The sequence below is a fragment of the Oryctolagus cuniculus genome, chromosome 18, assembly GCF_964237555.1.
Source record: "Oryctolagus cuniculus chromosome 18, mOryCun1.1, whole genome shotgun sequence".
NCBI classification, from domain to species: Eukaryota; Metazoa; Chordata; class Mammalia; order Lagomorpha; family Leporidae; genus Oryctolagus; species Oryctolagus cuniculus.
In genome coordinates, this window is record NC_091449.1 from 58,112,563 (window position 1) to 58,140,426 (window position 27,864).

At 43.9% G+C, this 27,864-nt stretch overlaps 1 long non-coding RNA gene across 1 annotated transcript; it reads left to right on the forward strand.

Moving 5' to 3' along the window:
* The first annotated feature begins 1,229 nt into the window (after nt 1-1,229).
* LOC138846579 (uncharacterized) lies at nt 1,230-27,864 on the forward strand. Its single transcript, XR_011384102.1, has 2 exons — nt 1,230-1,392; nt 24,118-27,864. It is a non-coding gene; the product is annotated as an uncharacterized lncRNA (long non-coding RNA).

Here is a 27,864-nt window from a genome sequence, read left to right on the forward strand (position 1 = left end):
GGCACACTTACCTCCTGCCCAAATGTTTGTAGCAGCATTCTTCATAACTGAAAAAAAAATCTGGGATCAATCAAAATATTCTTCAACAGGGAGTGGGTCAATAAACTTTGGTTTATCCACGCAATCGAGTGTTATATTCAGTGACAAAAATAAATGACCTATCAAACCACAGAAAGATATAAAACACTCTTTTATTTATTTAGACAGGCAGAGTGGACAGTGAGAGAGAGAGACAGAGAGAAAGGTCTTCCTCCAATGGCCGCCGCGGCCGGCGCGCTGCGGCCGGCGCACCGCGCTGATCTGATGGCAGGAGCCAGGAGCCAGGTGCTTTTCCTGGTCTCCCATGGGGTGCAGGGCCCAAGCACTTGGGCCATCCTCCACTGCACTCCCTGGCCACAGCAGAGAGCTGGCCTGGAAGAGGGGCAACCGGGACAGAATCCGGCGACCGGACCGGGAGTAGAACCCGGTGTGCCAGCACCGCTAGGCGGAGGATTAGCCTAGTGAGCCGCGGCGCCGGCCCGATATAAAACACTCTTAAAAGCACATTACTAAGTGAAAGAAGCCAAACTATATGTTGCTCTGGAAATGGAAAACTATGGTGAAAGTAAAAAAGATCAGTGATGGCCCTGGGTTAAGAGGAAAGTAGGGGAGGAAGTAGAGGGAAACATGGGGGATTTTCAGGGTGGTGAACTATTCTCTATGACACTATCATGGCGGATACATGACATCTGTCAAGCTGCATAGAAATTTACAACCTCATTGTAAACTGGATTTCAGTTAATAATAATGTGCTAATTATTTCATTAACTTTAACAAATGTGCCATACTAATGCAAGGTATTAATAGTAAGGGAGATTTTGAGGATGTGGAATATAAGATGGTGTAGATGGGGACTTTATACTAACTGCTTAATTTTTCTGCAAGTCTAAAACTGTTCTAAAAATAAAGCTTATTCATGAAAAGTTTAAAAAATAAGGACACATGCCTGCTTTCAGTTTGCCTATGATATTCTCAGAAATACATTACATTAAAACAAATTTCAGTTGGAAAATAATCAGATTGCCCAAAAGAGGGTGCCAAAGATTCACAAAGGTGTCTTCTTTGGTTATGCAAAAGTAAGTTAAATGAAAACAGTGTTAATAGAATTAAAACCCAAAAGACCCTAATATGTCAATGTGCACGACACACCCACATCTTACCTGTGACTTCTGTTCTCCTTCCTTAGGACTCAATTAGCTGCCTTTGCTCTCTGGTGCTGCTGCTTTACTGCGTATGAAAGGGTAATTGACCCTGATTGCACGGCCGAGTCTGACTCCAAAGATACCTGTGGGGAGCTGAGCTAGCACGAACACACTTGGACCTTGCTGTAAGCAACTGCAGAGGCAGGCTTGTGTAAGTTGGACTTAAATGGAAGTTTACAAATTGACAATTATTTTTTGCCAATTTGTATGTTTCAGTAATATAAATCTAGAGACTTTTTATTTATTTATTTATTTATTTATTTTTTATTTTATTTATTTTTTTTTTTTTGACAGGCAGAGTGGACAGTGAGAGAGAGAGACAGAGAGAAAGGTCTTCCTTTGCCGTTGGTTCACCCTCCAATGGCCGCCGCGGCCAGCGCGCTGCGGCCGGCGCACCGCGCTGATCCGATGGCAGGAGCCAGGAGCCAGGTGCTTTTCCTGGTCTCCCATGGGGTGCAGGGCCCAAGCACCTGGGCCATCCTCCACTGCACTCCCTGGCCACAGCAGAGGGCTGGCCTGGAAGAGGGGCAACCGGGACAGAATCCGGCGCCCCGACCGGGACTAGAACCCGGTGTGCCGGCGCCGCTAGGCGGAGGATTAGCCTAGTGAGCCGCGGCGCCGGCCCTAGAGACTTTTTTAAAAAAAGATATATTCTGTTTGAAAGTCAGAGTTACACAGAACGAGGAAGGTGTGTGTGGGGATATGTTTTATGCACTGTTTACTCCTCAGATGGCTGCAACAGCCAAGGCTGGGTCAGGCCAAAGCCAGGAATCAGGAGCTTCTTTTGAGTCTCCCATGTGGGTGCAGGGTCCCAAGCACTTGGGCCATCTTCCGCTGCCTTTCCAGGTGCATTAGCTGGGAGCTGGATCAGAAGTGGAGTTGCTGAGACTCAAACTGGCAACTATATAGGATGCTGGCACCACAGGCTGTGGCTTTACTGGCTACACTGCAATGCCGGCCCCTAGAGACACTTTTTAACTTTTAAGTCTCCCATTGCTGGCAGCTTTTGAACACTTCAGTTTTTTGCTCCTCCTAGGAACCTAAATTGAAGTGCTTGGAATCTGTGAATATAAATGCAGCAACAACTCATTCTTTGAGAAAATCTCCTTGAAAGATATCACAACCAACCAAATTAGCTTTTTTGTTGTCTTGTGTTTTTTTCAAAACGCCTTTATTTTTTATTGATTGTAAAAGGAATATACAATTTATAAAAAATCAGATTTATAAAGTCCAAAGTGAAAGCTGAATGAGTCTTACTTGTGGAGATCAAATTATGAACAACTTTAATTTTCTTAAGCTTGTATATATATATTTTAAAATTTTATTTAAGTTATGCAAGTTTCATATGTTTCATAAATACAGATTTAGGGAAATAGTGCTACATCTCCCCTACCTTCCCACTTCTGATCCAGCTCCCTGCTAATGCTCCTGGGAAAGCAGATGGTCAAGTCCTTGGGTCCCTGCTCCCATGTGGGGCCTGGATGAACTCCAGACTCCTGGCTTTGGTTTAGCCCTGGCTGCTGTGGCCATTTGGGGAGTGAACCAGAGGATAGAAGATCCTTCTCTCTCTCTCTCACCCTCCCCCACTTTTCCTGTAACTCTGTCTTTCAAATAAATAAATCTTAAATAATAAAATTAAGAAGTAAAATTTGTGTGTATTTATAGTTGATAACATGATGTTTTGGTATATGTAAAGAACACTTTAATTCTCTTTTCAATTTTAAAGTATATAATACATTTGTATTATCTGTAATTGTGATACAGAACAGATCTCTTGAACTGACTCTTCTACTAGAACTGTAATTTGGTTTCCTTTGCGCGATACCTCCTCAATCCCCCTGCCCCGCCCCGCTTTGGCCCCTATAACCACATTTTGCTTTGGTTCTGAGTTCAATTGTTTTAGCCTTCAAATATGAGGGTCTTCAAACATTTTATTGAAAATGCATTTTATGGGGCTGGTGCTGTGGTGCAGCGGGTTAATGCCCTGGCCTGAAGTGCCAACATCCCATATGGGTACCGGTTCTAGCCCTGGCTGCTCCTCTTCCAATCCAGCTCTCTGCTATGGACTGGGAAAGCAGTAGAAGATGGCCCCCAAGTCCTTGGGCCCCTGCACCCATGTGGGAGACCCAGAAGAAGCTCCTGGCTCCTGGCTTCAGATCGGCGCAGCTCTGGTCGTTGCAGCCATCTGGGGAATGAACCAGCAGATGGAAGACCTCTCTCTCTGTAACTCCGTCTTTCAAATAAATAATTAAAAAAAATCTTTAAAAAATGCATTTTATGAAAAACATAGGTAAGGATTTCAAACAGTTTTATACCAAAGGAAATTATCTTTTAGTTTGGTTTTCCATGAACTTTTTGAAGTCTGCTCATAGAACTGGACTCGTGTAGCATTTGTCTGTCTGTGCCTGCATTCTTTCACTTAATGTACTATCTTGCAGAGTCATCTATTTTGTCACAAAAGACAGGCTGAGAGTACTCCACTGTGTATTTACTACATTGAAGTAATTAATTCATTTGTTGGTGGACACAGATTAATGCCATACTTTGGTTGTTGTGAATAATGTTGCAATGTATCACTTAAGCACTGATTTAATATTGTTTGGATATCCAAGGATATTTGAAAAAGTTCATGGGAAATGGGGTTAAAAAGTAAGTTTATTTTGGTGCAAAAATTGAAATCCATTCCTCAGTTTTTCTGTGAACTTTTTGTATATCCTGTGTATATCCAGTTGTGGGATTGATGGATTACATGGTGAATCTATTTTTAATTTTTTTGGAAGAATTTCTGTACTATTCTCTGTACTGGTTTACATCCCCACCAACAGTGTGTAGGATTCCCCTTTCCTCACATCTTTGCGAACACTTGCTATCTTTTGTCTTTTTGATGATTGCCATTCTAACAGGTTTGAGATGCTGTCTCATTGTAGTTTTAATTTACATTTTCCTAGTGAGTGAAGTTGAGTATTTTTAAAGCTAGGTATTAGCTTTTGAAAAATGTCTGTTTTTAAATCAAGGTATTAGGCTTTTTAAAATCAAGTTATTTGTTCTTTTGTTGTTGAGTTCCGTGTGTATTTTGGATGTTGTCTCTTCATTCTGTTGATGGTATCCTTTGCTCTGCTTTACAATCTCTTTTATCAGGGCCTGCACCGTGGCGCACTAGGTTAATCCTCTGCCTGCAGTGCTGGCATCCCATATGGGTGCCGGTTCTGTCCTGGTTGCTCCTCTTCCAGTCCAGCTCTCTGCTGTGGCCTGGGAAAGCAGTGGAGGATGGCCCAAGTGCTTGAGCCCCTGCACCCACATGGGAGACCAGGAGGAATCTCCTGGCTTCAAATTGGCATAGCTCTGGCTGTTGTGGCCACTTGGGGAGTGAACCAGCAGATGGAAGACCTTTCTATCTCTCTCTCTCAGTCTGTAACTCTACCTGTCAAATAAATAAATAAAAATTTTTTTAAAAAAAGTCTCACTTCAGCCGGCGCCACGGCTCACTAGGCTAATCCTCCGCCTAACGGCGCCGGCACACCGGGTTCTAGTCCCGGTTGGGGCGCCGGATTCTGTCCCGGTTGCCCCTCTTCCAGGCCAGCCCTCTGCTGTGGCCAGGGAGTGCAGTGGAGGATGGTCCAGGTGCTTGGGCCCTGCACCCCATGGGAGACCAGGAAAAGCACCTGGCTCCTGGCTCCTGCCATCGGATCAGCGCGGTGCACCGGCCGCAGCGCACTGGCCGCGGCGGCCATTGGAGGGTGAACCAACGGCAAAGGAAGACCTTTCTCTCTGTCTCTCTCTCTCACTGTCCACTCTGCCTGTCAAAAAATAAATAAATAAATAAAAAAATAAATAATTAAAAAAAAAAAGTCTCACTTATCTGTTTTCATTTGTATTGCTTTTGTTTTTGGTGTCATATCCAAAAAGTCCTTGTTCAGCTCAATACCATGCAGCTTCTCCATATGTTTTTTGTAGTTTCACAGTTGTAGATCTTATATTCAAATCTTTAATCCATTTAGAGTTGGTTTTTAGAATGGTGTGAGATGGGGTCCAACTTTATTTTATCTTATTCATTTTTTAAAGATTAATTAATTATATTATATATATATATATATATATATATATAGAGAGAGAGAGAGAGAGAGAGAGAGAGAGAGAAATCTTCTATCTGCTGGTTAGCTCCCTAGATGGCTGGAACTGCCATGGCTGGGCTACGCGGAAGTCAGGAGCCAGGAGCTTCTTCCAGGTCTCCCATGAGGATACCAGCAGCCCAAACAATTCGGCCATTTTCTGCTGCTTCTCCCACGCCATTAGCAGAGACCTGGATTGGAAGTGGAGCAGTTAAGACTTGAATTCGTGTCCGTATGGGATGTTGGCATCACAAGCAGCAGCTTAATACTATTTATTTATTTGAAAGTCAGAGTTACACAGAGAGGAGAGGCAGAGAGAGAGAGAGAGGTCTTTTATCCGCTGGTTCACTCCCCAGTTGGCTGCCACGGCTGGAGCTGCGCTGATTTGAAGCCAGGAGCTTTTTCCGGGTCTCCCATGTGGGTGCAGGGGCTCAAGGACTGGGACCATCTTCCACTGTTTCCCAGGCCATAACAGAGAGCTGGATCAAAAGTGGAGCAGCCAAATCTCAAACTGGTACCCATATGGAATGCTGGTGCTTCAGGCCAAGGCGTTAACCCACTGTGCCACAGTGCTGGCCCCAGCAGCTTTATGGTACAATGCCAGGCCACCATGGGTCTAACTTTGTCTGCATGTGAATATCAAGTTTTACCAGTGCCACTGTTTGTCCTTTGTCCATTGTGTGTTCTTGGCATCTTGGTTGACAGTTGATCATGAATATATCAGTTGTATAGTTCTCTGTCTCTGTCTCTCACCTTCGTCCATCCCTCTACTTTCTCAGCCCCATGTTTGGTTGTTTATTTGTCATCTGCTTGAAAGGTAGAGAGGTGGGTTGGTGGGGGAGAGGAGATCTTCCATCTGCTGGTTCACTCCCCACATACTGCAAAAGCAAGGGCTGAGCCAGGCTGAAGCCAGGAGTCTGAAACTCCATCCAGGCCTCCTATGTGGGAGGCAGGGGCCCAAGTATTTGAGCCATCATCTTCTGCCTTCCAAGATATACTATCAAGATGCTGAACTGGAAGTGTAGCAGCCGGAACTCATAGTGGTGCTCTGATATGGGATGTGGGTGTGTTAATTGTTGACTTAGTCACATTGTGCCAAATTATTTGGTTGGAATCCCAAAACTTAACAAGAAACCTACCATCTTTTTTTTTTTTTTTTAAGACTTATTTATGGCCGGCGCCGCGGCTCACTAGGCTAATCCTCCGCCTAGCGGCGCCGGCACACCGGGTTCTAGTCCCGGTCGGGGCGCCGGATTCTGTCCCGGTTGCCCCTCTTCCAGGCCAGCCCTCTGCTGTGGCCAGGGAGTGCAGTGGAGGATGGCCCAGGTGCTTGGGCCCTGCACCCCATGGGAGACCAGGAAAAGCACCTGGCTCCTGGCTCCTGCCATCGGATCAGCGCGGTGCGCCGGCCGCAGCGCGCTGGCCGCGGCGGCCATTGGAGGGTGAACCAACGGCAAAAGGAAGACCTTTCTCTCTGTCTCTCTCTCTCACTGTCCACTCTGCCTGTAAAAAAAAAAAAAAAAAAAAAAAAAAAAGACTTATTTATTTATTTACTTGAAAGACAGAGTTACGTACACACACACGCACACACACACACACACAGATAGAGGCCTTCCATCATTGGTTCACTCCCCAGTGGCCTCAACGGCTGGAGCTGCACCCATCTGAAGCCAGGAGCCAGGAGCTTCTTCTGGGTCTCCCACATGGGTGCAGGGGCCCAAAGACCTGGGCCATCTTCTACTACTCTCCCAGACTATAGCAGAGAGCTGGACTGGTAGTGGAGCAGCTGGGACTTGAACTGATGCCCATATGGGATGCCAGCACTGCAGGTGGTGGCTTCACAGCTATGTCACAGTGCCGGCCCCTGGATTCCTAGAATTTATTCATCTTGCTTAACAAGAAGGATACATAGCTATCTGAACATTTACATATGTTTTTAGAATACAAATGGTTTCTATTAACCATGTTCTTTTATAATGCCTCATGAAGAAGGCCTGTCCCTTTTAAGATCATGCCTATTATTCTACTTTATAGATACATTATCCCTTAATTAGTCAATACTATATGTATGTAATTTAATTTAATTCTTTTGTTTTTGCTATTAAGCATATTGATTTAATAAAAAATCTTATAAATATGTGTTTATGTATTTGAGCTATTATCTCTGTTCAATTAATTCCAGAATTGAAATTCCAAGTATAATTGCAAACATATTTATATTTTGATAGGCATGACCCTCTGTTGTCTGATAAGTTTTACAAATATAAAAACTCACTCATGGCCTGCGCCGCGGCTCACTATGCTAATCCTTGGCCTTGCGGCGCCGGCACCCCAGGTTCTAGTCCCAGTCGGGGCGCCGGATTCTGTCCCGGTTGCCCCTCTTCCAGGCCAGCTCTCTGCTGTGGCCAGGGAGTGCAGTGGAGGATGGCCCAGGTGCTTGGGCCCTGCACCCCATGGGAGACCAGGAGAAGCACCTGGCTCCTGCCATCGGATCAGCGCGGTGCGCCGGCCGCAGCGGCGGCCATTGGAGGGTGAACCAACGGCAAAGAAAGACCTTTCTCTCTGTCTCTCTGTCTCTCACTGTCCACTCTGCCTGTCAAAAATTAAAAAAAAAAAAAAAGAAAACTCACATGAGTGTTCCTCTGTTTTGTTGTTGTTGTTGTTGCTTTTTGTTTTTAAACACGGAGAACAAGTGCATCTAAGAATGACTCATTTTAATTCAGTGCCGTTCAGAATCCTCCAGGCCAGGCAGCATCCAAAGTAGCATTTCCTGCTTTTGTTAAATGCTGCCCAAGAGCTGCACTGAGGACTGTCGGCAATTCGCGTTTTTGGTGTGTTAGTGTTGGTAGCGACTCCCTCTGATTGGAAGTCCTCCCTGGAGATCTCAGAGCCGGCTCCCCGCTGAGGTTCTGCATCCACGCTGGTGGCTCAGTGGCTCAAGTTTTGTCATCGTGAGCTGTCTGCGGTGCTCTCTGAGGGGCGGCGCCTTCAATTTCCGGAGATTTTCTTCTCTGTAGGAAGGAAGAGTGCAGTGATGCAATGATCCTCTTGTACGCGCTCTCTCAATTCTGTTCTCAAAATATTTTTTTCTGGGAGAATAAATTGGCATCATTATTATTGGGGTTCATGTCATTCATCTGCTCATATTTTTGACAAGATGTGGTAAAGTTATATTTCCTACTCAGTTCTGTATTTTTTTAGTCTTTTTTTTTTGCCAAGTGAGAGTAGTACAGCACACACACACAGACCTACACACCTCTCCCCAAACACCTAACATCATCAACATAATTTTAAACAACAAGGTAAACAATATTATTATCAACTCCATCATTTACTAACTGTGTAATCTTAGGTTAGTTCATTTCTCTCTTCAACAACGCAGTAGATCAAAGTGATCGTAAATATCAAGTGAGAGATATGTTTAATGCCTGGTGCATGGCAAATGCTCATTAGTTATGAGTGTATTCTTATTTTTGTTTATTACCCTTCTTTCCCCATAGTAACATTTTAAGAGGCATTTAATTTAATAAAAAGCCCCCTGCTTGTATTTATTTTTCTTAGTTTGGATGCTCCCCAAAGTGGAACCTGAGAGCAGGCTTTGGCAAGCCAAAGAGACGCTGGCAGGAAAAATAGAGAAACGATACAGGGCAGGGGAAGGCAGGAGGCAGGTGGATAAAGGAAGAGCATGCAGGCCAGCTGCCATGGTCAGCCACTGAAGCACTGACCTGTGAGCAGTCTGAGAAACTGGGCGAAGCTTCCACCTTGGCATTCACTGATGGATGGACAGGACAGTTGTGGTATGGATCCAGCAAATTCCAGGAAATCAGGCTAATTGCCCTGGACAATCACCCAAGCTTAAAATTCTACTGATTGCACTTTTATGATGTCATGCAATATGTCCCTCTGTCTACTGGATTTCTAGAATATTAATATTTATGCCTAGTAGCTTGATCTGATTTAGCCTCAATTTTATTGGCAAAGTAGTTCATAAACGGTATTGAGCATTTAAAAATTATTTATTTCTGTTCTATTGAAAATGGAGCCGGCGCCGCGGCTCAATAGGCTAATCCTCTGCCTTGTGGCGCCGGCACACCGGGTTCTAGTCCCAGTCGGGGTGCCGGATTCTGTTCCGGTTGCCCCTCTTCCAGGCCAGCTCTCTGCTGTGGCCAGGGAGTGCAGTGGAGGATGGCCCAAGTCCTTGGGCCCTGCACCCCATGGGAGACCAGGAAAAGCACCTGGCTCCTGCCATTGGATCAGCACGGTGCACTGGCCGCAGCGCGCCAGCCGTGGCCGCCATTGGAGGGTGAACCAACGGCAAAGGAAGACCTTTCTCTCTGTCTCTCTCTCTCACTATCCACTCTGCCTGTCAAAAAAAAAAAAAAAAAAAAATGGAGACAGAGGTAGAGGGAGAGATTGATTTTTCCATCTGCTTGGTCACTCCCAAATGCCCACAGCAGTGAGCTGGGCCAGGCTGAAGCCAGGAGCCCAGAACTCAATCTGGGTCTCCCATGTGAGTGACAGGACCCAAGTACTTCAGCCATCACTGTTGCTTCCCAGGATGCCCAATAGCAGGAAGCTAAATTCCAGGTAGAAGAACTGGGACTCAAACCAGGGACTCTGATAGGGGATGTGTGCATCCCAAGTGGCCACTTAACTGCTGCACCAAATGCCTGCCCCAAGAAGCATTTTGATCACATGTTCCAAGATGTCTGTCTCCTTTTGGGAATGCTAGTGGCCATTTATGACCTCTACCTGTCTTCATTAGGAATTTGCAAAATGTTGATATTCAATCATTTGCTCTTCCCATGTTTCTTGGAATGCTTCTATAAAAAGGAATTTTTAGGCCGGCGCCGCAGCTCACTAGGCTAATCCTCTGCCCTGTGGCGCCGGCACACCAGGTTCTAGTCCCGGTCGGGGTGCCGGTTCTGTCCTGGTTGCCCCTCTTCCAGGCAGCTCTCTGCTGTGGCCAGGGAGTGCAGTGGAGGATGGCCCAAATGCTTGAGTCCTGCACCCTATGGGAGACCAGGAGAAGCACCTGGCTCCTGCCATCGGATCAGCGCGGTGCGCCAGCTGCAGCGCGCCGGCTGCGGTGGCCATTGGAGGGTGAACCAATGGCAAAGAAAGACCTTTCTCTCTGTCTCTCTCTCTCACTGTCCACTCTGCCTGTCAAAAAAAAATTTTTTTTTCCATCAAATATTTGATTACCTTGGGCCAGCGTTACGGCATAGTGGGTTAAGCCACTGTTTGCAGTACTGGCATCTCATATCGGTGCCAGTTGGAGTCTTGGCTGCTTTGCTTCCCATCCAGTTCCCTGCTAACATGTCTGGGAAAGCAGCGGAGGATAGTACAAGTATTTGGATCTCTGCTGCCCACATGGGAGATGTGGATGAAGCTCCTAGGCTGTTGTGGCCTTTTGGGGAGGGAAGCAGTAGACTGAAGATCTCTCTTTGTCTCTCCCTATATCTCTCTATACCTCTGCCTTTCAGACAAGTAAATAATCTTTAAAAAATTTTTGGTTGCCCTGTAGTTTATATAGTTGGTCTAAGTAAAGTAGATAAACATTTAATTTGTTTGCTTTTTTTTCCCAGCAGTTTTCAGGAAAAAAATGCATTGATTCCCTAGATACTCTAGAGGTATCTAATGAAGGTTTTATTTTTGCTGTTTTAGTAACATTTGAACTGATGGATTTTTTAACAGTTTGATGTGTTTTTGTCCTTTGTACTTACTATTTTTATTAATGCTTGAGTTACTTGGAGGCTTTCTACATTAGGGCCTCTGCTTCTATGCTGGGGCTAACAATGTTAAAGACCGGTCTCGCTCCCAAGTATGACAAAAGATCAAAGTGATTTTCTTCAAGATTTATTCATTTATCTGAAAGGCATAGTTACAGACAAAGAGGAAGAGGCAGAGAGAAGACGGGGCAGGGAGAGGTGGAGATCCAACTTCCATTCCCTGCCTTACTCCCCAGATGACCGCAATGGCTGGGGTTGGGCCAGGCCAAAGCCAGGAGACCGGAACTCCATCTGGGTCTCCCACGTGGGTGCAGGGGCCCAAAAACTTGAGCCATCTTCCACTGCTTCCCAGACACATTTAGCAGGGAGCTGGATCAGAAATGGAGTAGTGATGAACATGAATTGGAGCCTATATGGGATGCCAGCATCACAGGCACCAGTTTGACCTGCTATGCCACAATGTGGGCCCAAGATCATCTAGTTTTGTATTTTTTCTGCCTCAGACCTATAATCAGTTGCTTCCTCAAGATGATTTACTTTTTAAAGAAAAAAATCAACATTTATGGAGCAAAATCTGGTGCTTGGGGTATTCAGTACTAATGGGTTAGTCTTTGTTTTTATCGTTTTTTGATGGACAACTCTTGTGTTGGTTTGACAACCATCATTAACCCATTTTTCACTGATGCCCTTGCTATAGTGACCTATTGTGAGCCGTATTTTATCTTTATTGAGGACAGTGCTTTGTGCCCATTCAGCAAGACATTAATAGGGGATTATGTAAATGTATTGGGCAAGAACATTTTAGCCTGAGGATAGAACATGAAATCTGGTAAAGGCAAGAAATCCAGTTTGGGTAGAGCTGTGTGAACTAGTGGGTCGTGGTGCGTGCTAAGTCTAAGAATGTGTTGAGACCAGATTGGGAGGTAGGGAGAAGTGCCAAGTGTGGCCAGATTGCTACGTGTGGAGAGAGCATCCTATCTTAAATTAGCGAATCACAGACTGGTTAATGATTCACAACAAAAATGTTGGGCAGAAGATGATACAGTATGATAACATTAGAATCAGACAACACTGTGTTTGAATCCCAGCTTTTCTGCTTATTGGGCAATAGCTGAGTTCTATGTACGTGATGGTAAACCACACAAAATGTCCTAGTAAACAAAAGCGAAATGTAGGACAACCTGCTACCACCTTGCATCCTTTAATCTGGATTTCAGAAGTGCCCATGGGCACTCTGCTACCACTTGAGCAATGTGGAGTAGAAGTAGAGAAAATGGGATTAGAAAGGAACAGTAGTCTCTTTAATTATAAATAAAATGTCCTACACTTGCAAATTGTACATCAGACCACATGGATGTGTTGCTGAAGCTCTCTCAAATAAGGGCCCTTGGAAGTTAAGACTTATTAGCTTCATGGTCAGTTAACTTTGAGGATGAGCAAAATGCAAGAACATGGCATTCTGCCTTGAGTCCGTTTTCTAAATGAGGGTAGCAGAAACCCTGGAGCTTTCAAAATAGCCAGTGAAGGTGAAAGTGCTGTCTCGTGGAGGAGCCTGGCTGGTTCCACCAGGCTGCCTGGCCCTCTGTTGCCCATCAGTTTCACAGGAACAAAGGGAAAGAATCCCGTGAGTCTTTTTAGCTCCAAACCTTGGTGAACATTTTTCTGTACACTGATGCACACACAGAAGGTTCGCTTTATATCGGATCATGATAGAGTTGTGATAAAGCTGGTTTGAGTCTTCTAGCTCCATCTCCTTTCCCACCTAAGATTACACATTTTTTTTTAAGATTTTATTTGTTTATTTGAGAGGTAGAGTTACAGACAGGAAGAGACAGAGAGAAAGGTCTTCTATCTGCTGGTTTGCTCCCCAAATAGCCACAATCCAAAGCCAGGAGCCAGGAACTTCTTCTGGCTTCTTCCACATCTTTGTGGTGAGTAATTTGGGCGTCACCAATGTGGTGAACATAGAAATCATGAAGATTTTAAAGCAAGAAGAAATCTAGAGATCTTTAGTACAACCCCATTTCACAGATGAGAATACTGATTTTTCCAAGAAATTTTCAATCTTTTAAGTACATCATTTTAAAGAGATTTATTTGAAAGAGTAACAAAGAAGGATGGATAGATACATAGATAGAGAGATATCTTCCATAACTTTGTTCACTTCCAAAATGGCTACAACTGCCAGGTTTGGGAAAAGTGGAAGCCAGGAACCAGGAACTCCCTCCTGGTCTCCCACATGGATGGCCCAGTACTTGGACAATTATCTGCTGCCTTTCTAGGCACATTAGCAGGAAGCTGTATTGGAAGTGGAGCATCTGGGGCTTGAAACAGCACTCTGATATGGGATGCTGGCATCCCAATTGGCGGTTTAACTGGCTGTGTCAAAACATCAGCCTGAGGGTTGGCGCCGTGGCTCACTTGGTTATTCCTCTGCCTGTGGCACCGGCATCCCATATGGGCCCCGGGTTCTAGTCCCAGTTGCTCCTCTTCCAGTCCAGCTCTCTGCTGTGGTTCAGGAAGGCAGTGGAGGATGGCCCAAGTGCTTGGGACCCTGCACCTGCATAGGAGACCAGGAAGAGGCACCTGGCTCCTGGCTTTGGATCGGCGCAGCGCTGGCCGTGGTGGCCATTTGGGGAGTGAATCAACGGAAGGAAGACCTTTCTCTCTGTCTCTCTCTCTCACTGTCTATAACTCTACCTGTCAAATAAAATAAACAAACAAACAAAACCACATCAGCCTCAGGGCCAGTATTGTGGCATAGCAGATTAAGCTACCCCCCTGCAATGCTAGGATCCCATATGGGCACTGGTTTGAGTCCTGGCTGCTCCACTTCTGATCTAACTCCCTGCTAATGCATCTGGGAAAGCAGCAGAAGATGGCCCAAGTGCTTGGGCCCCTGCACCTGCATGGAGACCTGAAAGAAGCTCCTGGCTTCTGGCTCCAGCCTGGCTTCTGCTTGGCCATTGCAGCCATTTGGGGAGTGAATAGTGCATGGGAGATGTCTCTCCCTGTGTCTCCCTGTAACTCTGCCTCTCAAATAAATAGTCTTTTTTTTTTTTTGACAGGCAGAGTGGAGAGAGAGAGAGAGAGAGAGAGAGAGAGAGAAAAGTCCTCCTTTGCCGTTGGTTCACCCTCCAATGGCCGCTGCGGCCGGCGCACCATGCTGATCCAAAGCCAGGAGCCAGGTGCTTCTCCTGGTCTCCCATGTGGGTGTAGGGCACAAGGACTTGGGCCATCCTCCACTGCACTCCCGGGCCACAGCAGAGAGCTGGACTGGAAGAGGAGCAACCGGGACAGAACGGGTGCTCCAACCGGGACTAGAACCTGGGGTGCCAGTGCCACAGGCGGAGGATTAGCCTAGTGAGTCACAGCGCCGGCCAATAAATAGTCTTAAAAAGAAAAAAAAAAAAAAACCACACCAGTCTCAAAATTTACATCCTTATAGAAAAAGATTGAAGCATAAAACTTGAGTTGGAGGTATCAAGATGCTGATTAAGATCTTGTGTTCCACACTGGGGGTACCTGTGTTCAATTATAGATTCTGATTCATGACCCCAGCACCTCATCCCAGGAGGCAGTGGTTCCAGGAACTGGGTTCCTGCCACCCATGTGGGAGGCTCAGGTTGTATTCCTGACTCTCAGTTTTGGGGAGGAGCCAGCAGGTAGGAACAAGTCTGTCTGTGTGTCTCTCAAATAATTAATAAAAAAATGAAAGAATTAAAAGTAATGTGCAAGAGCACAGATTAAGTACTCTCCATTTCATACGGGTGTTTTATGTAGAATATGAATCCAAGGAGAGATCCACTGCAGTATAAATAAGTGGAGAGGGAGGAGAGCTTTGGTATTTGCAGAGTGTATAAGGCGTGTAAAAGGCTGCAGCTCTGTGTTCTTGAATCTAATGTTTAAGCTCCAGTTTCTGGCTCTGGCCTCTTGCCAATGCAGATACTGAGAGGCAGCAGCAATGTCTCAAGTGATTTGGTACCTGCCACCCATGGGGTAGACCTGGACTGAGTTCCTTGCTCCTGCCTCTGGCTCCCCTCCAGCCCAGCCACAGTTGTTGTAGGAATTTGGGGGAGTGAACGAACCAGCAGACCGAAGAGCAGAGGCTCTCTCTCTGTCTCTCTCTCTTTCTCTGTCCTTGGTTCTCAAATAAATACAAAATAATAATAACAAAAAGAACAGGGTACAAGTGTTTCATGAAAATGAGCAAGTCCAAGAAAGTACTCAAATGTGGAAAATCGTGACTTGCCTGGAAGCTGGTGGTAGGAGGAACTGGGAAACCCAAATGGGTAGAAAAGAAACAAGTGAGTGCGAATAGGCATGGCAACTGGACCTCAGACCGTAACAGTGACTGGAATGAGAATTTCAGATTTGTGAAAGACGAGCTCAGAAATGATGAAATCATACTGCAGCCATGGCTGATTTCATAGCCACTTTTGTCTCTGGACAGTTTATATCTTTGAGTTCACAAAACAGATGAACTACTAATGAACACTAAAAAACAATGTGTTAATTGCTTAAAAGGATTTTAAATACAAAATTTAAGTGCTTATACCATACTTTGCAGGCAGAAGTATACACTAAGCACCCACTGTTACTACAATTTAAGTCTTTTTTTTGGACAGGCAGAGTTAGACAGTGAGAGAGAGAGAGACAGAGAGAAAGGTCTTTCTTTGCCGTTGGTTTACCCCCCAGATGGCTGCTGCGGCTGGCACACTGTGCTGATCCAAAGCCAGGAGCCAGGTGCTTCTCCTGGTCTCCCATGGGGTGCAGGGTCCAAGCACCTGGGCCATCCTCCACTGCACTCCCTGGCCACAGCAGAGAGCTGGCCTGGAAGAGGAGCAACCGGGACAGAATCCAGCGCCCCAACCGGGACTAGAACTCGGTGTGCCGGCGCCGCAGGCAGAGGATTAGCCTATTGAGCTGCAGCGCCGGCCACAATTTAAGTCTTAATATCTAATTTGTTAGGATGGTTCAAAAATGTAATTGTTGTAATATGTGTTAATAGTTTTCGTGTACATTTTAAGAAGAAGTTACAAATACGACGTCTTGAGAGGTATTATGTGTCCTTCTGGGTTTTCAGCAGCCTGGTTGCAGACATGAGTGTGCTGAATGATTGTGCTGTTTATCTCTCATAAAACAAACCCCCCCCCCAACCAAAACCACACACACACACACACACACACACACACACACGTTTTCATTATGTATAACAGTTTGTTGCAGTACTTTGTTAATGTCTGTTTTCCTCAGACCCGAAGGGCTCTCCTTGGCTCTGAGCCAGTGTGAGGTAGCCCGTATTTTTATCTGTTTTATGTTCTGGGACCATGAATGGTGCCGTGCTCTTGGCTTATGTGTGCTCTACTGCTCCGAATAGAGGATGTGGTTTCCTAGCTGATGTTTTTAGGAGCTATTTACTACACAGTGACCTGGCTTTCTGCAATTTATTTTGTGCTCTAGTGGACATTTTTGACCCATAAAGGCTGGCTAAACTGTGCAAATGACGGCAGCAAACTTGCCCCACAGGAACAAAGGGTGTTGTTATGCACATTTGGTGCAGTGTAGCGACCAAGGAAAAGCAAGGACTAATGGGAATCCACAGGGAGGCCAGGACCATCACTGCAGCCTAGAGGGTTTAGACAACAGTTGCAAAGGCACCGGGAGGCACAATGCGATTCCGGGGAACTTACGTGGGTCTTTGCTAAAGGTCCAGCTCAGGAGGTCATCTCCGTGGGAAATTTGTTGCATGGTGGAGCCGGAGCTGGTGAAAATGTGAAAGAAGTGCTGAGGTTATAGGGACAAGGCTGGCACAACCCAGTGCCCATTGCAAGTTCTCCCCCTCAATCTTTGTAAAGAAGGAAGCAAGTCCCTCCAGGAGTCCCATAACGGGTGTGTTTACAGACTAGAACTGAGTGACAACGGTCCCCCTTTCGAGTAAGAAGAGCTGAGAGAGATGATTTTACAGTATTTCCTCTCATCAAAGTAACACAGGCTTGTCTCTCGCTTCCTGACACAGAAAATTGCATTTTGTCACCCATTTGTCAGTTCTTACAGATTTTAAGATAATTAAAGAACATTACAGCAGGTGACAGCTGTTGCCGAGCGCCGTGTTGCTAGTTCTTCTGCTTGTTGGATGCCCATGAATCTCGGATGATGATAGCTTAGTGCTCCAGGTTTAATTAGCTGGTTGTTTTGAATCTGTCTAGGCTCTCAGGTGTGGGGTTAGCAGGCTTGCAGCTTGTCGAATCTGAGCTGTGTTCATCACGGGCTGGCAGACCCAGCTCTGACCAGCTCATAGGAGAGGCCGCTGGGGGTGCCCTGACCCTTATCAGACAAGGATGCCTAAGGGAGGAGGAGGCAGGGTTTTGGTGATGGCTATTAAGAGAATCAAGTGCTGATTGGTTTCCTGATGTTCTTGCACCAAATCATGCTTTTGATTTTGAAATTTATTTTCTGATTATATCTCCTTCAAGGCCATCTCTTCTATTACAATGCACTGCAATCATAATCCATTGGGATTTATCGCCAGGTGAGTTTGCCAAAAACTCACTGACATTCAGAAGGGAGATCTGTGTGGTCTCAGCTCTGGCTTTTTGTGGCGTAGGATATTTCCTTTCCTCCCTTGGAGAATTTGAATGCTATTACACTGCTTCAGAGACACCAAGAACCCTGCCAGAAACTCCTTGCTTCCTTTCTATTTCCTTCTTCCTGGATGGGAGTGAGTTTCTATGTGTTTTAACAATTTGTTCTTTAAAAACATACATTTAAAAAAGAAAGCACAGTGTATTCAGTTTTGATCCCCGAATCAGGCTTGTTTTCAAGTTAATATTGAAAGGAGTTTTCAGGCATAAATTTAAAAAATTGAGTAACACATAATAATTGTACATATTTATGGGGTAGAGTGTTTTAATTTGATCCACGTATACTATGTGTAATGATCAGACCAGGGCAATTAGCATTTGCATATCCTCAAACATTTATCATTTCTTTTTGTCTATAGCCCACAAATTCATTTTTTTCCAGTTCTTTTATAAAATACATAATTGTCCATGATAGTCCCCCTGCTGTGCTGTAGAACACTAGTGCTTATTCCTCCTATCTAACTGTTTTCATACTTGTTATCCAACCTCTCTGCTGAAGATTATCCTTAACTTATATGAAAGTTCATCCCTAGCAATATACTCTGAATCATTAAAAGCTATAAAGCAGAAGCGCATCAATTTCTATTTTAGAAACATAGTGAATATCTTCTGCTTATAGAAACTACTTATAGGCCTTTAGAGGTGTTCATTTACACCTTTTCTTTCATACCATTGTGTCCTTTCCTTGAATCTTTTTCCTTTTTTAAAGATTTGTTTATTTATTTGAAAGGCAGAGTCAGACACACACACACACACACACACACATACACGGGGAAAGAGAGAGAGAAAGAAAAGAAGATATATTCTATCTGCTGGTTCACTCCTTAAATGGCTGCAACAGCTGGGGTTGGGCCAGGACGAAGCCAGGGGTTGGGCCAGGCTGAGACCAGGGGCCTGGAATTCCATCTGGGTCTCGCATGTGGGTGGTAGGGATCCAGGCACCTGGGCCTTCCTAGGCACGTTAGCAGGGAGCTGAATAGGAGGCAGAGCAACTCTTGAGAATAAGAATGGTTTCTTTGCCCCCCCTGTATAACTTGGCATCTTAAGTCTAACATTGAGTGTGAGAAGTACACATACCTCTTTTGTAAATAAGGATTTAGTGAAATGGAGAGGAAGCTGATGTCCTGACACACACAGAAAAACACCCTTCTTTATTAGGCTCATACTTTTTTTTTTTAACTTTTATTTAATGAATATAAATTTCCAAAGTACAGCTTATGGATTACAATGGCTTCCCCCCCATAACGTCCCTCCCACCCGCAACCCTCCCCTCTCCCACTCCCTCTCCCCTTCCATTCACATCAACATTCATTTTCGATTCTCTTTATCTACAGAAGATCAGTTTAGCATACATTAAGTAAAGATTTCAACAGTTTGCTCCCACACAGAAACATAAAGTGAAAAATAATAGATGATTTTTTAAATGATGATGAAATCAGATCAGACCTATTGTCATGTTTAATCCCAGTGAGAGTCAAGTTGGGAATTGATAATTTCTTCTTCTTCTTCTTCTTCTTTTTTTTTTTTTTTTTTTACAGAAGATCAGTTTAGTATACATTAAGTAAAGCTTTCAACAGTTTGCACCCCCATAGAAACACAAAGTGAAATATACTGTTTGAGTACTCGTTATAGCATTAAGTCTCAATGTACAGCATGCTAAGGACAGAGATCCTACATGAGGAGTAAGTGCATAGTGACTCCTGTTGTTGACTTTACAAATTGACACTCTTGTTTATGGCCTCAGTAATCTCCCCATGCTCCAGTCATGAGTTTCCAAGGCTATGGAAGCCCCTTGAGTTCTCTGACTCTTATCTTGTTTAGACAAGGTCATAGTCAAAGTGGAGGTTCTCTCCTCCCTTCAGAAAAAGGTACCTCCTTCTTTGAAGACCTGTTCTTTCCACTGGGATCTCACTCACAGAGATCTTTCATTTAGTTTTTTTTTTTTTTTTTTTTTTTTTTTTTTTTTTTTTGCCAGAGTGTCTTGGCTTTCCATGCCTGAAATACTCTCATGGGCTTTTCAGCCAGATCCGAATGCCTTTAGGGCTGATTCTGAGGCCAGAGTGCTGTTTAGGACATCTGCCATTCTATGAGTCTGCTGAGTATCTCGCTTCCCATGTTGGATCACTCTCCCCTTTATTTATTCTATCGGTTAGTATTAGGAGGTACTAGACTTGTTTATGTGCTCCCTTTGACTCTTAGTCCTTTCATTATGATCAATTGTGAACAGAAATTGATCACTTGGACTAGTGAGATGGCATTGGCACATGCCACCTTGATGGGATTAAATTGGAGTCCCCTGGTATGTTTCTAACTCTACCATTTGGGGCAAGTCAGTATTAGACTCATACTTGTTCATTGTTCTCCCAAGTCCACTTCAGCCTGAGTTTTTATTTTTTTTAAAGATTGACTTATCTATTTGAAAGACAGAGTTAGAGAGAGAGAGAGAGAGAGAGAGAATAGAGAGAGAGAGAGTAGAGAGAGTGAGAGAGAGAGTAGAGTACAGAGAGAGAGAAGAGAGAGAGTGAGCACATGCTTCCATCTGCTGGTTCATACCCAGAAGGTCACAATGTCCAGGGCTGGGCCAGAGCTGAACCAGGCTGAAACCAGGAGCCAAGAGCTTCATCTGGGTCTCGTACATGGGTAACAGGGGCCCAAGCACTTGGGCCATCTTCTGCTGCTTTTCCCAGGTTTGTTAGCTAGGAGCTGGATTGGAAGTGGAGCAGGTAGAACTCCAACCAGCACCCATATGGGCTGCTGGCATTGCAGGTGGTAGCTTAACCCAATATACTACAGCACTGTCCCTTCAGTCTGAGTTTTATCTATCGTCACATTCTGACCCCAACCCATCCATCTAAGTGTGTTCCCTGTATATTCTCCACTCTGATAGAGCCGATCTCTTCATTGGTTTGTGCCCTTAGGAACATGTCTTCTGTTGTGTGTGCCAAGAACATTTTTCACCTGATGATAAAACTTGTACAGAATTTAAGGTCAAATTAAATTCTCTGCACAGTCTTCTCCAACTTGTTCTCTACATTCCTTTCTCTCTCTTTGTTTAACTTGTATAGCAGTTGCATTCATAGAACCTCACTGTTTTTGGCACTATTTTTCCATAATATATTTATTCAATTAACTTAAGCAAATTTATTTATTTATGTATTATTTATTTGAAAGGCAGAGAGACAGAGGGAGAAAGAGAGAGACAGAGGAAGATCTTCCATCTGCTGGTTCATTCCCAAAATGTCTGTAATAGCCATGACTGGTCCAGGATGCAGCTACGAACCAAGAACTCACTGTAGGTTTACTGTGTGGGTGGCAGGAACCTAAGTACTTGAGTTATCACCTGTTGTCTCTTAGGGTGTGCATTAGCCTGAGCTGGAATTGGAGACAGAACTGGTACTCAAACTTAACACTCAATATGGAATGCGGGTGTTCCAAGAGCTGACTTAACTGCTGTGTCAAACACCCATCCCTAATCACTTAATTTTCATACTTTAAATTCAAGTGCAAGATCCTAAAATCATCTTTTCACTATGTTCTCAATGGATGTTTATAGAAACCATTACAGAAATCCATTTTGATAGGTATTGGGGATGCAGCAATGATTAAGACAGAGTGACTTTATACTTTTTTTTTTTTTAACTATCCTCAATTTCCTTAACACAGGGCCAAGGAAACATCAATGCTTGGCTAATTCTTTTGTTTAGTTGGTTCTCCCTCCAGGCCCACTTCACATTTGTCAATGCATTCATAGCTCCACAGAGAGGCTGGCTCAATATTTTGTATCCAGTTTTATTACATGTTCTATCAACCTTGCTAAAAAGAAAATTACTATAGAGAAACCTAACCTCAGTTCTCAGCCATCACTATAATTGCATACAAATTTTGATTATCTGGAGTATGAAGTAGTGACAAGGAAATGAAATTCAATTAACATAAAATATATATGATGGTATAGGACTTTGAGTGTTGGCTGATGAGGATTGGAGAAAGAAGCGGGAAAGGGCAGGGGCTAGTTAGTAGGACAGGCAAAGGCTGGGTTGACTTCAAATCAAGTAGCCAAGTCTCCATAACACTGTTCATGAGGGAAGGACTGTAGAGAGTAGTCTAGCTGCTTTGCTGGGATCTCTGGGTGGTGGAAACACTTGCGGTAAGTGGATGGTTCAGAGTTACCAAGCATGCGTCTTCCCTGCAACACTGTCTGATGTTATAGATGCAGATTCTAACCCCTGGGAAAAGGGGGCAGGCAGGATGGGAGGAGAAGCTGCCTGAGTTTGTTGTTAGAAATCTATCCATGGGACTGGCGCTTGTGGTGCAGCAGGTTAAAGCCCTGGCCTGAAGCGCCGGCATCCCATATGGGCTCCGGTCCTAGTCCTGGCTGTTCCTCTTCTGAGCCAGCTCTCTGCTGTGGCCTGGGAAGGCAGTAGAAGATGGCCAAGCCCTTGGGCCCCTGCACCCACGTGGGAGGCCTGGAAGAAGCTCCTGGCTCCTGGTTTCAGATCAGCACAGCTCCGGCCATTGTGGCCATCTAGGGGGAGTGAACCAGTGGATGGAAGACCTCTCTCTCTGTCTCGACCTCTCTCTGTAACTCTTTCAAATAAATAAAATAAATCTTAAAAAAGAATCTATCCACAATAGAGTAAGATCAATGAGGTCTCTAGACCTTCTAGGGAAGACAGAATAGCATCAGGAGAAGAAGGCAGAGCTGCGTGCTCTGGAAGAAATTGATTTGGAAGGAACGGAGGAAGTGCTCAGTAAGCCAGCTCCATCCAAGACTTTCTTGGACGAGGGAAACAAGACTGTTGGCAGCCACGTAGGCATGGCGCTGGTACATTTATTCCCACCTACACAGCTAGGCTTGGCAGAATTGGCTCCATCCCCGAGTAGGGCAGAGGTAGAGCTGCAGGTGAAAGGTTTTTCATACCAGGGGAGTGCTGAAGGTAATAGATGGATGTGGGGTTTGCTGGCATTGATATGCACAGCCACAGTTGAGTCCTTTTTCACTTTTTTCTCCTTTGACAATTCTGGAGTAGCTTACATTATTTTGTGTTTTTTTCTTCTCATTTGGAGGTAGAGAAATTAATTAGCTGTGAAATGACTCAAGGCAGAAGCAAAGATCAAATATGAAGGAAAGCAAGAAGAATAAATACAACTGCATTGTATAGCCAATTCCTGGATGTGCAAAAAAAAAAAAAAAATCACAGGAGCTATTTTGAAGATAAAATGGCATGCTGATAAGAATATCAGATGGCTTTACCAGAATTTGGATTAGTTTTTGTTCAAATATTCCCTTCCCCCAACTTACAAATAGAGCATTTAATTTAAGGACAAATAATACATAGTGAAGATCAACATACAATCATCGAAGCAGAAATTATTGGAGAAAAATAGTGCAAATTGGAGAATTCAGAGGAAAATCAGTATTGCAATTCCTCTATTATTGGATATGATCCTATTAAAACATAATTTGCAACTTTCATCTACTAGAATATTGCTCCCTCTCACAAACAGGTATTGGCACCAGCTCAGACACATTTACTATGTTCCAAGTAGTGTTAATTTATTTTTTCTCATATCCTCAATTGCCACAGTATATTCATTTTGATTTAAAAACCCAGAGCACAACTTAATTTTAACAAATAATTTAATTTAAAATAACTACTTATCGAATCCCACTAAATTGTATTTTTTTCCCATATAGAACTGCCATATAAATTTGAATTATCAACTTTGCTTCCTATTACTTCTAGCTTTTTTCCTTTAGGACTTTCCATTTTTGTATCTGAAAGAAGCAATACTTCTTTTTTTTTTTTTTTTTTTTTTTTTTGACAGGCAGAGTGGACAGTGAGAGAGAGAGACAGAGAGAAAGGTCTTCCTTTGCCGTTGGTTCACCCTCCAATGGCCGCCGCGGCCGGCGCGCTGCGGCCGGCGCACCGCGCTGATCCGATGGCAGGAGCCAGGAGCCAGGTGCTTTTCCTGGTCTCCCATGGGGTGCAGGGCCCAAGCACCTGGGCCATCCTCCACTGCACTCCCTGGCCACAGCAGAGGGCTGGCCTGGAAGAGGGGCAACCGGGACAGAATCCGGCGCCCCGACCGGGACTAGAACCCGGTGTGCCGGCGCCGCTAGGCGGAGGATTAGCCTAGTGAGCCGCGGCGCCGGCCGAAGCAATACTTCTAAAATTATTTTTATTAAACATATTTTATCTATAGCTGATCACAGCAGAGTCATCCCAGAGGCAGATTTATTGAGAGGACAGATAATAATCCAGTTACTGAGAAACTTAGTAGGAGAATCAGTTCTTAATTCTGAAACTCTGCTTTAACGTGTGTTGCCATGTCTGATATATTTTTCCTGAGGTCGGCACTTATATTGTCTGTATCTGTTTCTTCTTAGGGGACTCAGATTCTGAGAAGGTGAAATGTAAGGCATAACCAGAGAGACCACTCCAGTTACAAGCTGAAGCCCATCACAAACTGTCCTTTCTGCATTTGACAGGTGACCACAGGATCTCAAAAGTGGTAAGAGTTGTGACTTGATTTTTCTAGCTCTTCAAAGAGGTATAATGTCTGCCCAAAATCCAGCTGGCACTTACAGAAACTTGTAGATAATGTATGAGTTAATTTGATAATTTTTGTAGAAATTGTTTCCAAATTTTGATAAAGATATTTTAAAATATTATGTTCTTCTCTTGAATACTCAGCTTATTTTATTTCATAAGGTAAAAACCAAGTATCTTACAAGTACTTTAACTTTATGTATTTTTTGAAGTTTGATTTTTATTTATTTGGTTTATTTGAAAGAGAGAGAGAGGTATAGATAGGTAGAGAGATAGAGAGGTATCTCTAATCTGCTTCTCCATCCCCAATGGCTGTAACAGCTAAGGCTGGGCTAGGCCAAAGCAAGAAAACAGAATTCAGTGCAGATATCCCATGTGGATAGTAGCAACACAACCACTTGAGCCATCACCCTTTGCCTCCCACGGTGCACATTAGCAGGAAGCTGCAATGGACAGTGAGCCTGGACTTGAACCCTGGCACCCTGACAAGGAATTCCAGCTGCTGACTTAACTGCTGTGTTGTATCTCCACTCACTGTGACTTTAAAAGTAAACTTCATTCAAGAGAATAATTTTCTGTGGAAAATACAGAAAAAAGGTTTTTCAAAATGAAACTAAAGTAATTATTATTTTCATGAAGTCTTATAACCATAGCTTAAAATGAAAAAAAAAAAAGGGCAAAACAAATAGTCATTGATAATGCTTCCAATAACCCATCTAATAAAAATGGTACTGATGGAAAAAATGGCTTAGAAAGTAGGTAGTTTAATATTGATTTCATTATTATTGCCTTTGTTAAAACAAGAGAGCATGTGTTAAATTATGTGTGGTGTATGCTAGATGGTGGAGACATGTTGTAAAAATGATTCTTCCAATTCTTCCAAATCTTCCCGGTCACAATTGTAGGAAGGCATAGTATAGTTCAAGGCAGCCAGTGTATCTCAGCTTTTAGTTGTCAGAGAGTAACATGGGTTCCTTTGGTGTTGGTTCATGCTCTTGTATTTTGGAGTGTACAAGAAGAGAATGAGTGACTACTGGGCCAGCTTTACAATGGATTAATACATTTGGAATGGGAATGGATTAGGTGACCTGAAAAAAAAAATCCTCTCCAGTGTGATATTCTACTACTGTAGCCTTTTTGGGAAGTAATTCATAGATCTGATCTGAATTCCTCGGGATGGATAGGCCATAGGAGATCTAGCAGCTCTATAATACCTGAATCACTTCGTGCCTTATTTCCAATTCAGATTACAAAGCACGTTCAAAAGAGTAAAATCACACTCTGGTTACCAGCTCATGGTAAAATGGCACGAAGATTAGATCGACGATAAAGCATTCTGCTAGACACACTCATAATGCATCCGCTTCATTCACAAGTTACTCAAGCCTCAGAGAGAACCCCCCCCCCCCAGATGTCTGTACACACAAGTTTGTTCTCCCAGAAACTCTAATATGTTTTCAGCAGGCCTCGGTGTTTATGTTGCTTTTAGCATCAGCAAGTACAGAACAAGATGTGCTCCGGCAAGTCCCATGAACATGGCTGCTGTCGGTATCTAGTCTTGAGCATGATTTGGGAAAAGAACGAAAAAGTAGAAGCTTTGCCTGTGGTGCTAAGAGGAGGAAAGAGAACCAGGATGTTGTGTGACACAAGTACTAGGAATAAAACCCCTGTTCACTCTCAGCTACTCCTGATTACACGGAACGCTGAGGGGCTGATTAAAGTCCCCTCTGAACTTGCAGGACGTCTGCTGCCACCAAGTGCTACCTGCTCCTGTGTACATGCAGTAATGGAAGCTAGAGAGCTGGGACCCTTCCTCTTTTATGGTTGTGAGGAGCACTATGCAACTCATCTTTTAGTTTTGTGCCCCCTACTTCCAAAACATCATGAAATGCTGTCTTGGAAAGGGCCTTTATTCACTTGTCACTGTTATTTTAATAAGATATAGAGCCATTTATCAACAGGCCAGGGCCAATAGATTTAAAAAATTCTACTTCCCCTTACCTTGTGACAGCTGACAGCACTGTAGACTGGAATGGTGGAAGGAGAGAGGATTTTTCCTCCATTTTTTTTCATTGATTTGCGCATAATACTTGTACATCTTTATGGAACACAGGGCAGTATTTCACAATATTTCCTCACATGTGTATACTGTGAAGTGATCAGATCAGTCCTTCATGAGATTTTGAAGGAAGGTAAGTATTGTTTAAACTCCATGTCTGCCCCTTACTAAATGAGGGTCATTGGTAGAATTAATTAAAGCTTCTTGCGTCTTAGTTTCATCACCTATAAAATAAGAATATCAAAATATAAATTATGTTGGAACATAATTCTACACTGTTTATTTACTACTGCCTCTATGTCTGGTTGTTATTCTGGATATAGAGGCAGAAGTTAATAAATGGTATAGAATAAGGACTTTTTTTTTTGAAAGGAGTTTACCCACACACAATTGAGAGATTAGGTTAAAGAGTTCATGTACAGTTATGGCTTCTGTGTCAGATGCAGAGCTCAGCAGAGTTGGCTGTTAGAAGAAGGAAGGCCAAGAAGCAGGAGAGAGTAAGTGCAAGGTAGAACATGTGAGAATGGGCTGGAACCCTCAGGGATGAAATGGAAGCTGCGTGGTCTCTACTTCCAAGCCTCCAGCTTCAGCGGGGTGGATGATTGGCAGGGGCCCCTGGCACCCTTCCTCACCCAGCTAAAGAGGCACCCAGTACAGGAGTCAGAGAAACTGAAGGAGATGACTCAGCTGTGTCTACAGGAGTCGTGGCCTGATCATTACTTCATTCTACGGTGAGTCAGCAGATGAAAGCCCAGGGATGGACCGAAGCAGTGCCTGCAACCTTGTGTTCACCTTCTGAGTCTAAAAAAATTTGAGGGTCCTTCAAAATGCAATTAAAAGATGAGTTTATTTTGGTTCAATGAATTGAAATCCAAGCATAATTTTTGACAGTTCGCATTTCCATGATCTTTTGGAAGACTTTGTGTATGGGCAGTTGCTTTATTCCCTGCTTCCAAATCCCACATAAAATGTGTCTTGTGGTCCTCGTGAATTTAGAACCATACAGGGAAGGGGAATTCTGATAAACAGTTCCAGTGAGCTAAGTTGATTTAGAACAAATCCATACTAGTATCTATTATTTTAAAAATTCCTTCAACAATTCTTCTTTTCCCTTAATCACCTAGCATATTCTCATACCTAGTATATGGTTGCCTTGTCATTCCTCACGGTACTCAGATGGTAGGCAGGGGCTGGCCTGGTGGCGCAGTGGGTTAATCCTCCACCTGCAATGCCAGCATCCCATATGGACACCAGTTCTAGTCCCGGTTGCTCCTCTTCCCATCCAGCTCTCTGCTATGGCCTGGGAAAACAGTAGAAGATGGCCCAAGTCCTTGGGCCCCTGCACCCACCTGGGAGACCTGGAGGAGACTCCTGGCTCCTGGCTTCGCATTGGTGCATCTCCGGCCATCAGCCATTTGGGGAGTGAACCAATGGAAGGAAGACCTTTCTCTCTTTCTCTCTCTTACTGTCTGTAGCTCTACCTGTCAAATAAATAAATAAAAGCTTAAACAAACAAACAAAAAAA